Source organism: Peromyscus leucopus, chromosome X (genome assembly GCF_004664715.2).
Source record: "Peromyscus leucopus breed LL Stock chromosome X, UCI_PerLeu_2.1, whole genome shotgun sequence".
Lineage (NCBI taxonomy): Eukaryota > Metazoa > Chordata > Mammalia > Rodentia > Cricetidae > Peromyscus > Peromyscus leucopus.
Window position 1 is genome coordinate 108,869,514 of NC_051083.1, and position 13,339 is coordinate 108,882,852.

Genomic DNA, 13,339 nt, shown 5'->3' on the forward strand with positions numbered 1-13,339 from the left:
TTGTAGCAATTGTATGAAGAAATGATAAACTGTAAGAAAATAATTGATAGCAAAATGCCACAATATGGGTAAATCTGCAAAAGCAATGTTGAATGAAAGAAATTTTAAAAAATCATACATATTGTAAGATTTCAAAAGCGGGCAAGTAATAGAAGACAGGATTGTTGAGTCTTGTGGCTCATTAGGTCTAGTGAGGTTGAGACAAGAGGAATGTTGCAAGTTTAAGACCAACTAGCTTGGGCTATGGGTTGCGACACTGTGGAAAAAAAGAAAAAAGAAAAGGAAGAAGAGCACCAATGTTCTTACCTAGACAAAGAGAGAAAGATGGTGGAAACTGGGAATGGGTGGTTACAAAAGGGCACTCAAGTTCCAGTCTGTATTTTTGACTTGCATGGGAGTTACAAGACATTCCATAGTTTGATAAATCATAGAACTGTATGTTGTGAGTTTTGTATACTTTTCTCTGGGTGGCACATTTTAATATGTTTAAAATTAAAGGTAGCCTCTAAAAACAGCAAGAGAACATATCTTTCTAACTGTAGAGTGGGAAAAAAGAACTCCTTCAAAGAAAAGACAGAAAGGAGAAAAAAATCAAAGAGACAATTATAAATAGGAGACACAAAAGAAGATTATAGGATGTAAATCCAAATACATCAGCAATCCTAGTAAATGAAAAAGGAATTGAACTTGAATTTGAACAAAAGAGTTTTTGTAACTGAATGAAAAGGAAAATCTAGTATTTTCTTTCAGTCAAGAATAGATTGCTAAAACATACTAATAAAGAGAAGTCATAAATAAAAGGAAGAAGCATAGTAGACAGCAACCAACGAAAAATTGAGTATAATATTGTCAGATGATGTAGACTTCAAAGCATAAAGCATTATCATGGATAAATCCAGTTATTATCTAATGACAAAAGTATAATTCACCAGGAAGGTATAGCAATCCAGACTCTGAAAATACAGATTCAAAATACATAAGATAAACCATGTAAAGCTTTATAGAGTTGGAGCAAGGCAAATGGACAATTTTGAAATCAGTCACAAGAAATTGAAAATCGATGAGGATGTAGAAAATTTGAATAGACCAACAAATATCTTTAAATTACCAAACATAATTGGAACCCTGAGTCTATAACTATAAAATAAGTGTTGTTTTAAGCACATGAAGAAGAATGCCCATAAAGGCTACAAAAACATTTGTCCACAAAGCCAAGTCTCATGTACTATTTCAGCAGAATGCAAGAAATTTAGAAATAGATAACAAAAATGTATTACAAAACTAACATTTCAGAAAAGATTTCCTTAAACACTTTAAAATAAGTCATGGGTTATATCCAAAATTACATTGGAAATTAGAAGTAATACAATGAAAATCATATTTTTTAAACCTTATGAAGATAGAAATCAAGCTGTAACTGAGTTAAAAACTTCTTCCCACCTGGCTAGCTTTCCTTTTTCCTGAAAGGTGCTTTGGAAGCTTTTGGGGTAAAAAGGCATTAATGTACTTACCTAGCTATGAAACTTAAGAGTTCACATGGTGGTGGTGGTGGTGGTGGTGGTGGTGCACACCTTTAATCCTAGCACTCAGGAAGCAGAGGCATGTGGATCTCGGTGAGTTTAAAGGCCAGAATGCTCTACAGAGCAAATTCCAGGACAGGTTCCAAAGTTACACAGAGAAACTCTGTCTCAAAAAACCAACTCCCATCTCCCCCTACAAAAAAGTCTAATACCAGCCCACATGGCAAGTTGTGCCCACTGGTGATGCGGTGCCACAGTTATTATGGTGGAAACAAACCACTCTCTGATTGGATTTTAAGCCTACTCTGCAAGAGGAAATTCCTTCTGTGTACTGTAAATTCAGTCAAAAGCTCATGGCTGAGGAGGCTTTAGACACTAGTCTGGATTGTACTATAGTTATTTGGGTAAAGACACGATACCACAGCACCCCTTTAAATATTTATAATTATATCCATAAACAAATGGTACACTAAACCTTAACCAGAGAGTCTTCTCTTTGCAATAAACTGCAGCAAATACAAAGAATCATGGCTATTCAAGCTGTTGCAAATGAGTGACACTGAAATGCTCAATCCAAGACAGGGCACTCATGTCACCCTCTCTACCCTCAGGGAACATTTTAGGAAATGGGGCAGAAAGAATGTAAAAGTTGGGAGACAGAGGGAAGGTGTTCAAAATGCTATCTTCTGGATATAACCATTGCAATCATGATCTCACAGCAGCTGAAGTTGACTAGACTAGGCCTGCCCAAGACTGGGTATGTGATTAGTTAATCATGAGTTGAGGAGGGACTTATGAGACCACACCCCATCTTACTGACTAATTGCCTGCTGGTCGATTCTGAGGGAGATGCAGTCATTGTTTTCACTTGTGTATCTTGTATGTGAGCCTACTGACTCTAATAGGTAGTTTGAAACACCTAGTCACGCAGACAACCTTGCTTAAAACAGTGAGTCAAAAAAACAAGATAAAAATAGATGTTTGAAAGGGATTTGTAAGGAATGAGGAGTTGTCAGGGGTAGGAGAGAGCTAGGAAAAGGTGGGAAGAGAGAGTAACCAGAGTTCATGATGTACATATATGAAATTATCAAAAAAGAAAATAAAAGTTATAGTGAAAGCAAATAAAACCTTCGTGAAATGCAAATTAGGAACTTTGAGGAAATTTATAGATTCAATACATTTAGTATAAAAGAAGAACAATTAAAATACAGTATACAAAATGCTTGTCTCAAGAATAGAAAGCAGATAACTTTGTGTGCTCATTTCCACCTCCCTTGGCGCTTTCCATCATCCTTCCATGTCTTCCCCACAGTGTGCATGAATGTCCTAGCATATGCTGTCAAGAGCATTGACAGTGCTGACAAGAGAGGCAAACACCAGGTCCTCATCAGGGCAGGCTCCAAAGTCATTACTGGGTTCCTAACTGTGATAATAAAGTGTGGTTACACTGGAAACTGTGAAATTGTTCATGACTACAGAGTTGAGAAAATTCCTGTGAACCTTACAGGCAGGTCAAACAAATGTGGAGCAATTAGCTTTAGATTTGGTGTGAAGCTCAAAGACCTAGAAAAATGACAGAATAATCTGCTTCCAACTTGTTAGTTTGGTTTCATTGTACTGACAACCTGAGTTGGTATCATGGACCACAAAAAAAGCCATATGAAAACACACAGGAGGGAAAATTCTGGGATTCTGTTTTTTTTTTTTTTTAAATAAATGTAAAACACATAAATAGAGAGCCTTAGTGGGGGTGGGAAGTAGAGAAAGCAGGCAATACACTTATACTTATTGGCACAGGAAAAGAATTTCTGAACAGGACCCTGGTAGTGTAAGCATTAAAACTAACAATGGATAAATGAGACCTCCAGAAACCAAAAAAAGTTTCTGTACAGCAAAGAACATCACCACTTGGGTGTGGAGACAACCCATAGAACAGGAAAAAAGTTTTTACATATGACAGAGGGTTAGGCTCTAGAATATATAAAAGAGCTAAAAGACAAGAAAACAAATAACCCAACTAAAATTGGGCTGTGGAACTAAACAAAATTCTCACAAGAAGGAATGCAAATGGATGAGAAACATTTTTTTTAAAAGTTCAACCTCCTTAGCAATCAGGGAAGCACAAATTATAACTACTTTGAGATTTCATCTTACCCCAGTTAGAATGGCCGAGATTAATACAACAAATCATCAAAGATGCTAGCAAGGAAGCAGGGAAGAGGGAGCATTTATTCATTACTGGTGGGAGTACAGCCACTATGGAAATCAGTGTGGAGACCTGAATTTGAAGAAATATGGGAGGATTTGGGGGGAGGAAAGGGAAGAGAGAAATGTTGTAATTATATTTTAATCTCAAAAATAAAACAAAGAAGCTGAAAATAGATATCCCACATGACCCAGCTATACCATTCTTGGGCATATGCTCAAAGGACTCTAAATATTACTGTGAAGATTCCTGCTCATCCAGGTTTGTTGTTGTTCTATTTATAATAGCCAGAAATTTGAAACAGCTTAGATGTTCATAAACTGATGAATAGATAGAGGATATGTCATGCATTTATAGAATGACATATTAATCAGTTGTTAAATGAAATTATGAAATGTGCATGTAAATGAGTATATCTAGAAACAATAATCCTGACTGAGGTAACCCAGACTCAGAAAGACAAACATCATATATTTTTTCTTTCTTGTGAATTTTAGCTTTAAATCCTCAGATGTGTTTCATTTGGAATACCCATAGAGGTCAGGAAATTACTAAGGGGCCACAGGGAATGGCTTCCAAGAGAGTGGAGAGGGATTGCACTAATATAAAGGGTGAGAAGGGAATAATGGATAGAGTTAAATTGGGGTTGGAGAAGGAAGATCAGGCTGGAGGAAGGAATATAGGGCAGAATAAATAACACTAAAGACCTTGTGAAAAGATCACATGGAAACCTACTACTGTAGATGTTTCCTAACACACACACACACACACACACACACACACACACACACACACACACACACAAAGTTAAAATGGAGTGACTATATAACAGGGTACTAATATCCCTACTAGATACCAAAAACTAACAAATAAAAAGCCCATTTCCAGTTGTTGGCCAGTGAGATCCCACAGACCCCTAAGCAGTACAGGATGTTGCCAACTGTTGATTGCTCTCTAGAGCTTGACAGTATGACCCTATTATTGAACACATAAATACTTGAGTCATGAAAAGTGGAAAAATAAAGTTGGTACTGATCTAGAAGCTTCATCTCTACTGGCTAGCTTTCATAGTGGAGGGTAGTATGTACTCTGCTGGATTTGAAAAGTGACAATGAACCTTTCAGTATTGTACTAGAGATCTTAAATAGCACAATAAAATAATCCAATGTGTGAAAGAAGTAATGGTTGCAAAGGGAGATAGCGCTAAATAGAAATGAAAACTGAAAAGTAGAAGACAATATAATAGATTCTAGATGCGAAGTCAAATAAAAATTCCGCATGTCTTTATATCAGAGATAGCTAATAAACCTGCAATTTGTAAAAAAAAAAAAAAAGATGCCCATTCACAATAATAACAAATGTAAAAAATATCATCACTTTACGTAATATTTTTTGATGATCAACTACAAGTACCCAATCAACCAATTGAGAAATATATGTTCTGTGTTCATAAGTTAAAAGCTTCACTATCTTTAGGGTATCAATATTTGTCTGCTTAGTTGTATAAATCCATGTAATTCTTGTCAACATGCCAAATTTTTTTTTGTAGCATGTGAAAATCTGATCTTAAAATCCAGAAAGAATTCTCAGCATGGTGACAAATGCCTGTAATCCTAACATGAAGGTACAAGGTAGCTGTGGGAGATTCAAAGTTTCAAAGCCACTCTGGATGGTGTAAAGAGTTTTAGGCCAGCATGTGATACATGAAACCCTGTCTCAAAACACCAACTCCCTTCAAAAAAATAAAACCCTTGTCATCCTGATGGAAAAGGAATAACCAAGAATAAGCCAAATCATTTTTCAGTATGTTAATAGGTGAGTTTAGGCCTCAACTTAAATTTTCATCAGTAGGAAAATGGATAAGACATTTTAGCACAAAACTATTCAAGTTAACTTGAATAATGTAAAGATACATGACTCAATATGGGCAAGTGTAGATGTAACCAACTGTCTTGTTAAATAATAAACACAGAATCAATGCAAAGAAGAAAGCCAAGAGATCAGAACTAAGAGCCTTACCCTTCCTGTTGCAGCTAGCTCTTCCGCCAAGAGACCTCTTTGAAAGAGAGCTACTCCCTGTCTGTTTGGCTTTATATAGACTTTCTGTTCTGCCTTCTCATTGGCTGTAAACCCAAACACATGACTGCCTCATCACTGCCTGTCTGTAGAGACTTCCAGGTCTTCTGTGGTATTGAGATTAATGGTGTGCGTCACCACCACCACACTCTTGCTATGGCTCTAATAGCTCTGACCCCCGGGCAACTTTATTTATTAACATACAATTAACATTTTAATACAAAATAAAATATCACCATAGGGAAGCCTTCAAATCCTGAAAAAAGAAGGTAGAACTCAAACACAGGATAGTGCAAAAATAATCTACACATATTTGCAAAGGCTAGAACTCTGTAAAAAATGGCTAAGTTTAACATAGTGGTTTCTTTTTATGTATGTATCACATTTTTAAATTTATTAATTGAAGTTTTTCATTCATTTTCCATCCCAACCACAGTTTCCTCTACCTTCTTTTTTCTTGTTCCCTCCCACATCCACATCTCCTCTACCCTTTCCTCCTATGGGCAACAACAAAGCATGGCACATCAAGTTGAGGCAGGACCAAGCTCCTCCTCCTGCATCAAGGCCTGGCTAGGCAAGCTAGCATGGGGAATAGGTTCCAAAAAGCCAGCTCATATGCCAGGGACAGGTTCTAATCCCACTGCTAGAAGCCCCACAAATAGACCAAGCTACACAACTGTCACACACATGCAGAGGGCCTAGGTCAGTCCCATGCAGGCTCCCTAGCTGTTGGTCCAGAGTACATGAGCTACCAAGAGCCCAGGCTAGTTGTTTCTCTGGGTTCCCTTGTGATGACCTTGACCCCTGGCTGTACAATCCCTCCTCCCTCTCTTCAACAGGACTCCTGGAGCTCAGCCCAGTGCTTGGCTGTGAATCTCTCATTATTATTATTATTATTATTATTATTATTATTTTATTTTATTTTATTTTACAATACTATTCTGTGAATCTCTTCATCTGCTTATACCAGTTACTGGATGAAGGCTCTCTGATGACAATTAAGGTGTTTTACTGGAGATGGCCAGTTCAGGTACCCTCTCCACTATTGGTAGGAATCCTAGCTGGAATCATCCAAATGAAAAATGGAGTACAGATCTAAACAGAGAATTCTCAACAGAAGAATCTCAAATGGCTGAGAGAAACTTAAAGAATTGTTCAACATCCTTAGCCACCAGGGAAATGCAAATCAAAACTACTCTGAGACATCATCTATACCTATAAAAATGGTGAAGATCAAAAACATCCATGACAGTTTATGTTGAAGAGGATATGGAGCAAGGGGAACACTCCTCCACTGCTGGTGGGAGTGAAAACTTGTACAGCCACTTTGGAAATTGATATGGCAGTTTCTCAGAAAATTAGGAAACGTGGTTTCTGATGCAGGGAAAGTTAGTAGAGGGGCTCATGTACTAACTACTTTGAACATTTTACATTCTATACATGTACCAAATTATTTCAAAGTGCTCCACAATATGCCAGTAAAAATAATGATTAAACACTTTATTGAAAAAATTATACATAGAGACACTCACTTATATTACTTATTAAAACAGTATAATAGCTGTTTTATGCTATTTCACATACCCTAAATATTTAATAATAATTTTCAAACAAAAAATGGAAAAAATTCTTTGGGAACTGTTCCCTTGAATTAAAGAAGCAAAACCATGTCTCACTTTCTTGTGCAGTCCTTAACACTCAGCACTTGCCAGACAGAAGCCACAACTACCCGTATGATTTACAGTTTCAGTACCACAAGTATCCAAGTGGGAAGCAATATCCTCATGAGTAAGGGAATCATCTAAGAAATAAATTACTACAAATGGAGCAGCAGATCTTAAACAATAAACATTCCTCATTTTGAAGTGCATCAACGTTTCTGCAGTTGTATCGAGTTTAAATGGGGTTTCTCGATGGATTCTGAGATGTTCTTCAATCCCCATCTACTTATAATCAGTGCGAAGGGTGGGGGGAAACAAACACAAAATAGATTCTGGAAATTGTGTAACTTATAAACATGATAGAAATGATATCTGATCTAATATATTTGTCGCACAGACTTCTATTCCGTGAGCAATATTTTCATCTGGTTGAAAATATATTAACATTATAGGCTGCAAAAGATGACAAAAGAATGCTAAAATACAAACATGCTTCTGTGCAAATGTATTGGCAAACAACATGAAAAATATAGGCAGACACTTTAAAATTCTATTGAGACATTTCATTTTTAATAAGTTTCTTTATGCATGTCAACAATGAACACCATTTGGATAAATTGGACTAGGATACAGCCGGAACACATCTTTGTTACATGCTGACAAAGAACGACTTGATTAAATAGTAAATCCTTCAGAGCAGCTCTCCAAACAGTTTCTCAGATTTACTTTTTAGATAGAAGTTCCCAGTAAACTAAACTCTGTTATTCTTGCCACCTCAACTGTGCCTAATATTCTGTAATGATACTATCAGGCACCCCCAAATATTAAATCTTGTTATCTTGTTGTATAACATATATTTATGTAAAAAACTGAATGCTACAGCATAGCATCCTAAATAAGGAAAGAATATTTCTGATATAAAGATTTGTAAACATTAATAAATTGCCCAGTATCTAGTAGAATCTGTTAAAGATCTAAGGGTATGAAGCTGGACGTGGAAAAAAGAAATGAAGAACTAAAAATGGGAATGAAGAAACCTGAATAGATAATTACTCTTTGTTCAACTTTACTACAATTTTTATTACAGAAGCTATGGGAATTTTCTCAATGATTTGTGTCAATGATGCAGGAAACTGTAGGTGAAAACATTTGGCAAGTAAGGATGGACTACACAAAGTTTTTTCTTAATAATATGTATTGTTTTGCTTGATTAATTGATTCTGGAAAGGAACTTGGTCTATATATTGTTTACAAAAAAAACTTTACTGGCTCTTAAGCTACTTGGGTTGCCATTGTCCCCATGAATCAAGCAAGTACTCTACCATGCAGCCCCAAAGCAGTGAGGACAATCAATCACAGATGGAAACTTTCTAAACTGTGAGCCAAAATAAGCCTTTTCATTTTTTTACAAGTTGACTGTTTCTGGTATTTATTACAGTGTGGAAAGCTGACTAAGACACTGGGCTTGGAGCATCAAAGCACATCTCCTTTTAACCCAGAAAATCTATGGTACATGAATAATACTTGTCCCTCTGTCTCCATATTGCAATTGCACATCAACACATTTTGTCAGTCTCAATTTCATTTTACATCAGTACAATCTGACTGAAGAGGCTGTATAACGACATGTACAATGACAACACACAAGTGGCAATGACAACATCACAATTCTAATCTGAACACAGCCTTGATTCTTAAAATGTTTAATTTTAGAAGTATTTTTAAGAGTTATAATGACAGGTTGGGATTTAATTTCAGCACTTGGGAAGCAGATGCAGGTGGATCCCTGTGAGTTTGAATCAAACTTGGTCTCCACAGCAAGTTCCATGTCAGCCAGGGCTACATAGAGAGGCTTTGCCTCAAACAACAACAATTCTAATGATGTTTGGCTTAAAGTTTCATAGATCTTGTTTATTACAGATACCCATGGATTTCTCTTATAAGGTGGTTAAATGTTCTTTGGTAGAAAATTTGATGACAGAAAAATGCAAGCCTAATTTGGAACACTGAAGTCAATAATAAAATAGTCCATCTATGGAAATTTCCTTTGGAGTGATTTGTGATTCTGTGATTTTTAAGTAAAATATTCTCTACCTCTAGTAAAAAGAAAGGATCAAAATTTCTGGACTCTAATACTGGTCAGAGAATGGTAGCCAGCTCATATCTCTGGCCCTGGGAGGAGACATGACAACCTCAACTGTCTGGAGGGTCATTAATTGATTATTATCTAAACCTGGATTTAGTGTAGGCTGGGAGGGGTGGAGGGAGGAGAAACTGTGCTTGGGGTGTATTTTATGAGAGAAGAATCCATTTTCAATTAAATAATAATAAAAAAAATGAAATGTGCCATCTTAAGTCATCTGCTTCCTAGATACCATTAGAAAATATGAATATTGTGTTGACCTCCCCTGGTATAAATGGTATGATTCATAGTCAATAACACTTATTCTGATGGAGATAACAGATGCATCCTTGTATTCATGTCCTGAATACATACCACTTTATGACATATGCATGGTAGTATCCTGACATGTTCTGACACAAATAGTGTGGCTAACCATCAGTAACCCTTCTAAGGACAGCTTGGTCAGTAGGTAGTAATAGCCTTTGATATAGAAAACATGTGATTTTTCTTGTATGCTTCCAGTAATAAGGAGAAAATCTAACTTAGAAAGACTGGTGCGAAAAGTCATAGGTGAAAAGAAATATGGTAAACCTGAAGATATAACAAGAAAATAGAAAGAAAAATTGTCCTCTCAATGAGGAATTGTGTGTGTGTGTGTGTGTGTGTGTGTGTGTGTGTGTATGTGTGTGTGATTTGCTGGTGATTGAATCCAGAATCTTATGCATTATAGTCAAACACTACCACTGAGCTATATTTCTAGCCTTGAGATACATTATCAACTTCCAAAGCCCTTCTCTCAGTGCTTATAAACTGTTGAGCTACCTTCATGTCAGCTTTCTGAGTTCTAACTCAGAAAGCATAATGTTTTTGCTTCCTCCCTGTTCCATCTCCTTTATCCAGATAAGTGCCAAAACCCTAAGCCTGTATACCATGACATTTTGGCCACCATTACTCTGCAGACACACAGCCTCCACCCCACATATCTTCTCTGGAAGCGACTAACAGACTCTTATTGCTGGGCCTGCCTTCTTTCTTGCTGTCTAATTCTGAAAACATAAATTTCTCTCTTTTCACTTTTTATCTGTCTCTTCCTAGCATCTGCAAGATCCCCAGATTATGTTCGCTGCTGTTGGCTGGTTTCTGCTTCTTCCAGGCTGCTGGGCATGTTTGAATCTTTACAGATTGATTTGTCTGAGACTGATTATCATCAGTTCTTATTGCTTATATACTCTTGTGAAGGGAGATGTCCTAGAGAATCATGTCAGTTTCTGGGACTTCCTGAAGCTGTTAATGAGCTTCCCTATAGGATGGAGTGTTTCAGTCTGGCAGGAAAACTATTACACAACAGCCATGACCTCAGATTTTTGAAAATAGCCATTTGAATTCAGTTATGATTTATCTTGTATCACTGAACCCTTCCAGTGTTGTATATATTACCTCTATGTTGCATGGTTCGCTTTCAGTTGACAACTTGTTTACTCCCTTGTTGATAAAGCATACCTTTGGCTACACATCGCTATAAAAATACGTCATAGTCTCCTAAAGCATACTATAGTCTAAACTCTCATATCTTGGAACTCTAATCACTTCTGATGCAACTTCTAATTATTAGCTTTCTGACTTGGGCTTTCATTATTGCCATATTTGTATTCTTCATACAGACAACTTGACTACCTGTCTTATATAGGAATCATCTTCTTTTATGTGCATGCAAGGCTCCTTCATCTTTCCCCTTCTGTTTCCAATGCCTTTCCTGCAGTCTGTTTCTGTTTGTCTAAATGGTAATTCAGCTTTCAGTCTGAGAAGTCCATGTACTATGATACTGTAAGGAAAAAATTGCAGTTCCTCTTCTGTAGTCTTCTAGAAATATATATATATATATATATATATATATATATATATATATATATATATATACCTATCATAACTGTCATACAATCTTTCACTATAGTGTTCTACACATATGAATTACATACCTTAGTATACATTGGGAAAGGAAACATTGCATTACAATCTTTTTCCTCTTTTCATACATTTCTTCTACATGATAAACAGCCAATAATTATTTGTAAAATTATTTCATTAATACATTTAACAAACATTTATTGAGTAACCCATGTATTCTCATGTATTCTACTCCCTTTCCTGCATTCAGGCTTCCAATTTCCTCAGGGAAAATAGTATCTAATATATGTTGATTATATAAATTATTGATAAACATAAAAGTGCCCCAAAATTTCAAACTTGCAATTGGAAAATTTTGCCATCGTTGAAGGAAATCAAGAGGTCTAGGAGACTCAGTGGTTGACATTTGGGCTAATATTCTGTTATTTTAGTGAGAAAGCTTCTTTCTAGTTCCTGTCATAGATACAAAAACAAGGCAGGAGTGAGTTGGAGCAAACTGGTAGCAAAGAAAAACTCTCCAAAAATCGCTATTCCCCCCAAAATATCAATTTGAACATCTATTCATGCACTGAACCATTTTCATAAGAGCTACAGAAATCAGGTGAGGGACCACAGTACCCAATTGTAGCATAATAAGGGTAGATACATTTAAAAAAAAAAAAGACTGTAGACAGACAGGAAAGAAAGAGTTGTATGTGTTCCACTCTTGGCTCAATTCTAAGCAATTCATTGTATAGAGAGACAATTCATGTTTGGGGGAGGAGGAAGGAAGTAACCTCAGGCTTTAGACTTCACACCAGTACTAGGCTCACCACTGTGTAACACAGTATTGTGTAGAGCCCTCAAATAGATAACTAATAAAAAACAGCAAATAATCCTATCAAAATTAGCTGATGATATCAACAGATGTTTATCAAAAGAAGACATATAAATGGCCAATAAATATATGAAAAATGCTCAGTATGACTAATCAAATGACGTATACTACAATGAGAAAGATATCAAAAATACTGAATTGATAAGTGCTGAAAAGACTACTGTGAAAAGGGAAGCCAGTACATTATTGATAAGAATGTATATTAATATAGACCTTGTGAAAAATACTACGGATGTTTCTCAAAAATCTAAAAACAGAAGTTTCATATGATCCAGCTATATTACTGCTGGGTCTATACCCAAGAGAAATGAAGTCAACATGTTGATGAGACATCTGTACTCTCACATTTATTATAGCATTATTGACAATAGCCAAGAAACTGAAACAACCATTGAATATTTAACAAAATTATTTAACAACTGATGAAAGGATGAAGAAAATGGGATGTGCTAGTGAGATGTCTCAGTGGGTAAAGGTATGTGCCTCTAAGCCTGATGGCCTGAGTTGGATCCCAGGAATCCACATAGAGGGAAGAGAGAACTGACTCTCAAGAGTCATCCTCTAACCTACATATGCAAATACAAACAACCAAATAAATATTAAAAGCCAATAAAAGAAAATGTGGTGCATGTACAATCAAGCCACAAAATGAAGTCCTGCCATTTATGAAATTATGGATAGGATTACATGTCAATATGTTAAGAAAAAAATTCTAGAATAAATAAAAATACTACATGATCTTACTCATTACTGTAATGTAAAATTGACTTAATAGACACTGAAAATAGAATAGTGGTTAGCAGATATGAGGAGAAGTAGGAACTCATTGCACATTGAGGGCTGGTTTATAGTTAGCAGAAGGAAGGATGCTCTGCTCTAATGTTGCACAGAAGAGTGATGGCAAATAGTGTACTAAATAGTTTACTAGAAGGTATTTTTTAAATGTTTTCACCATAAAACAGTGGTAAA

General features: G+C 36.1%; 1 protein-coding gene and 1 pseudogene across 4 annotated transcripts in view; one reads left to right on the forward strand and one right to left on the reverse strand.

Annotated features, from left to right (window-relative positions):
- Window positions 1-13,339, reverse strand: part of Tenm1 (teneurin transmembrane protein 1) — an 829,897-nt gene that overhangs the window by 182,480 nt on the left and 634,078 nt on the right. The window lies entirely within an intron of this gene.
- LOC114701522 lies at window positions 1,674-3,575 on the forward strand (annotated as a pseudogene).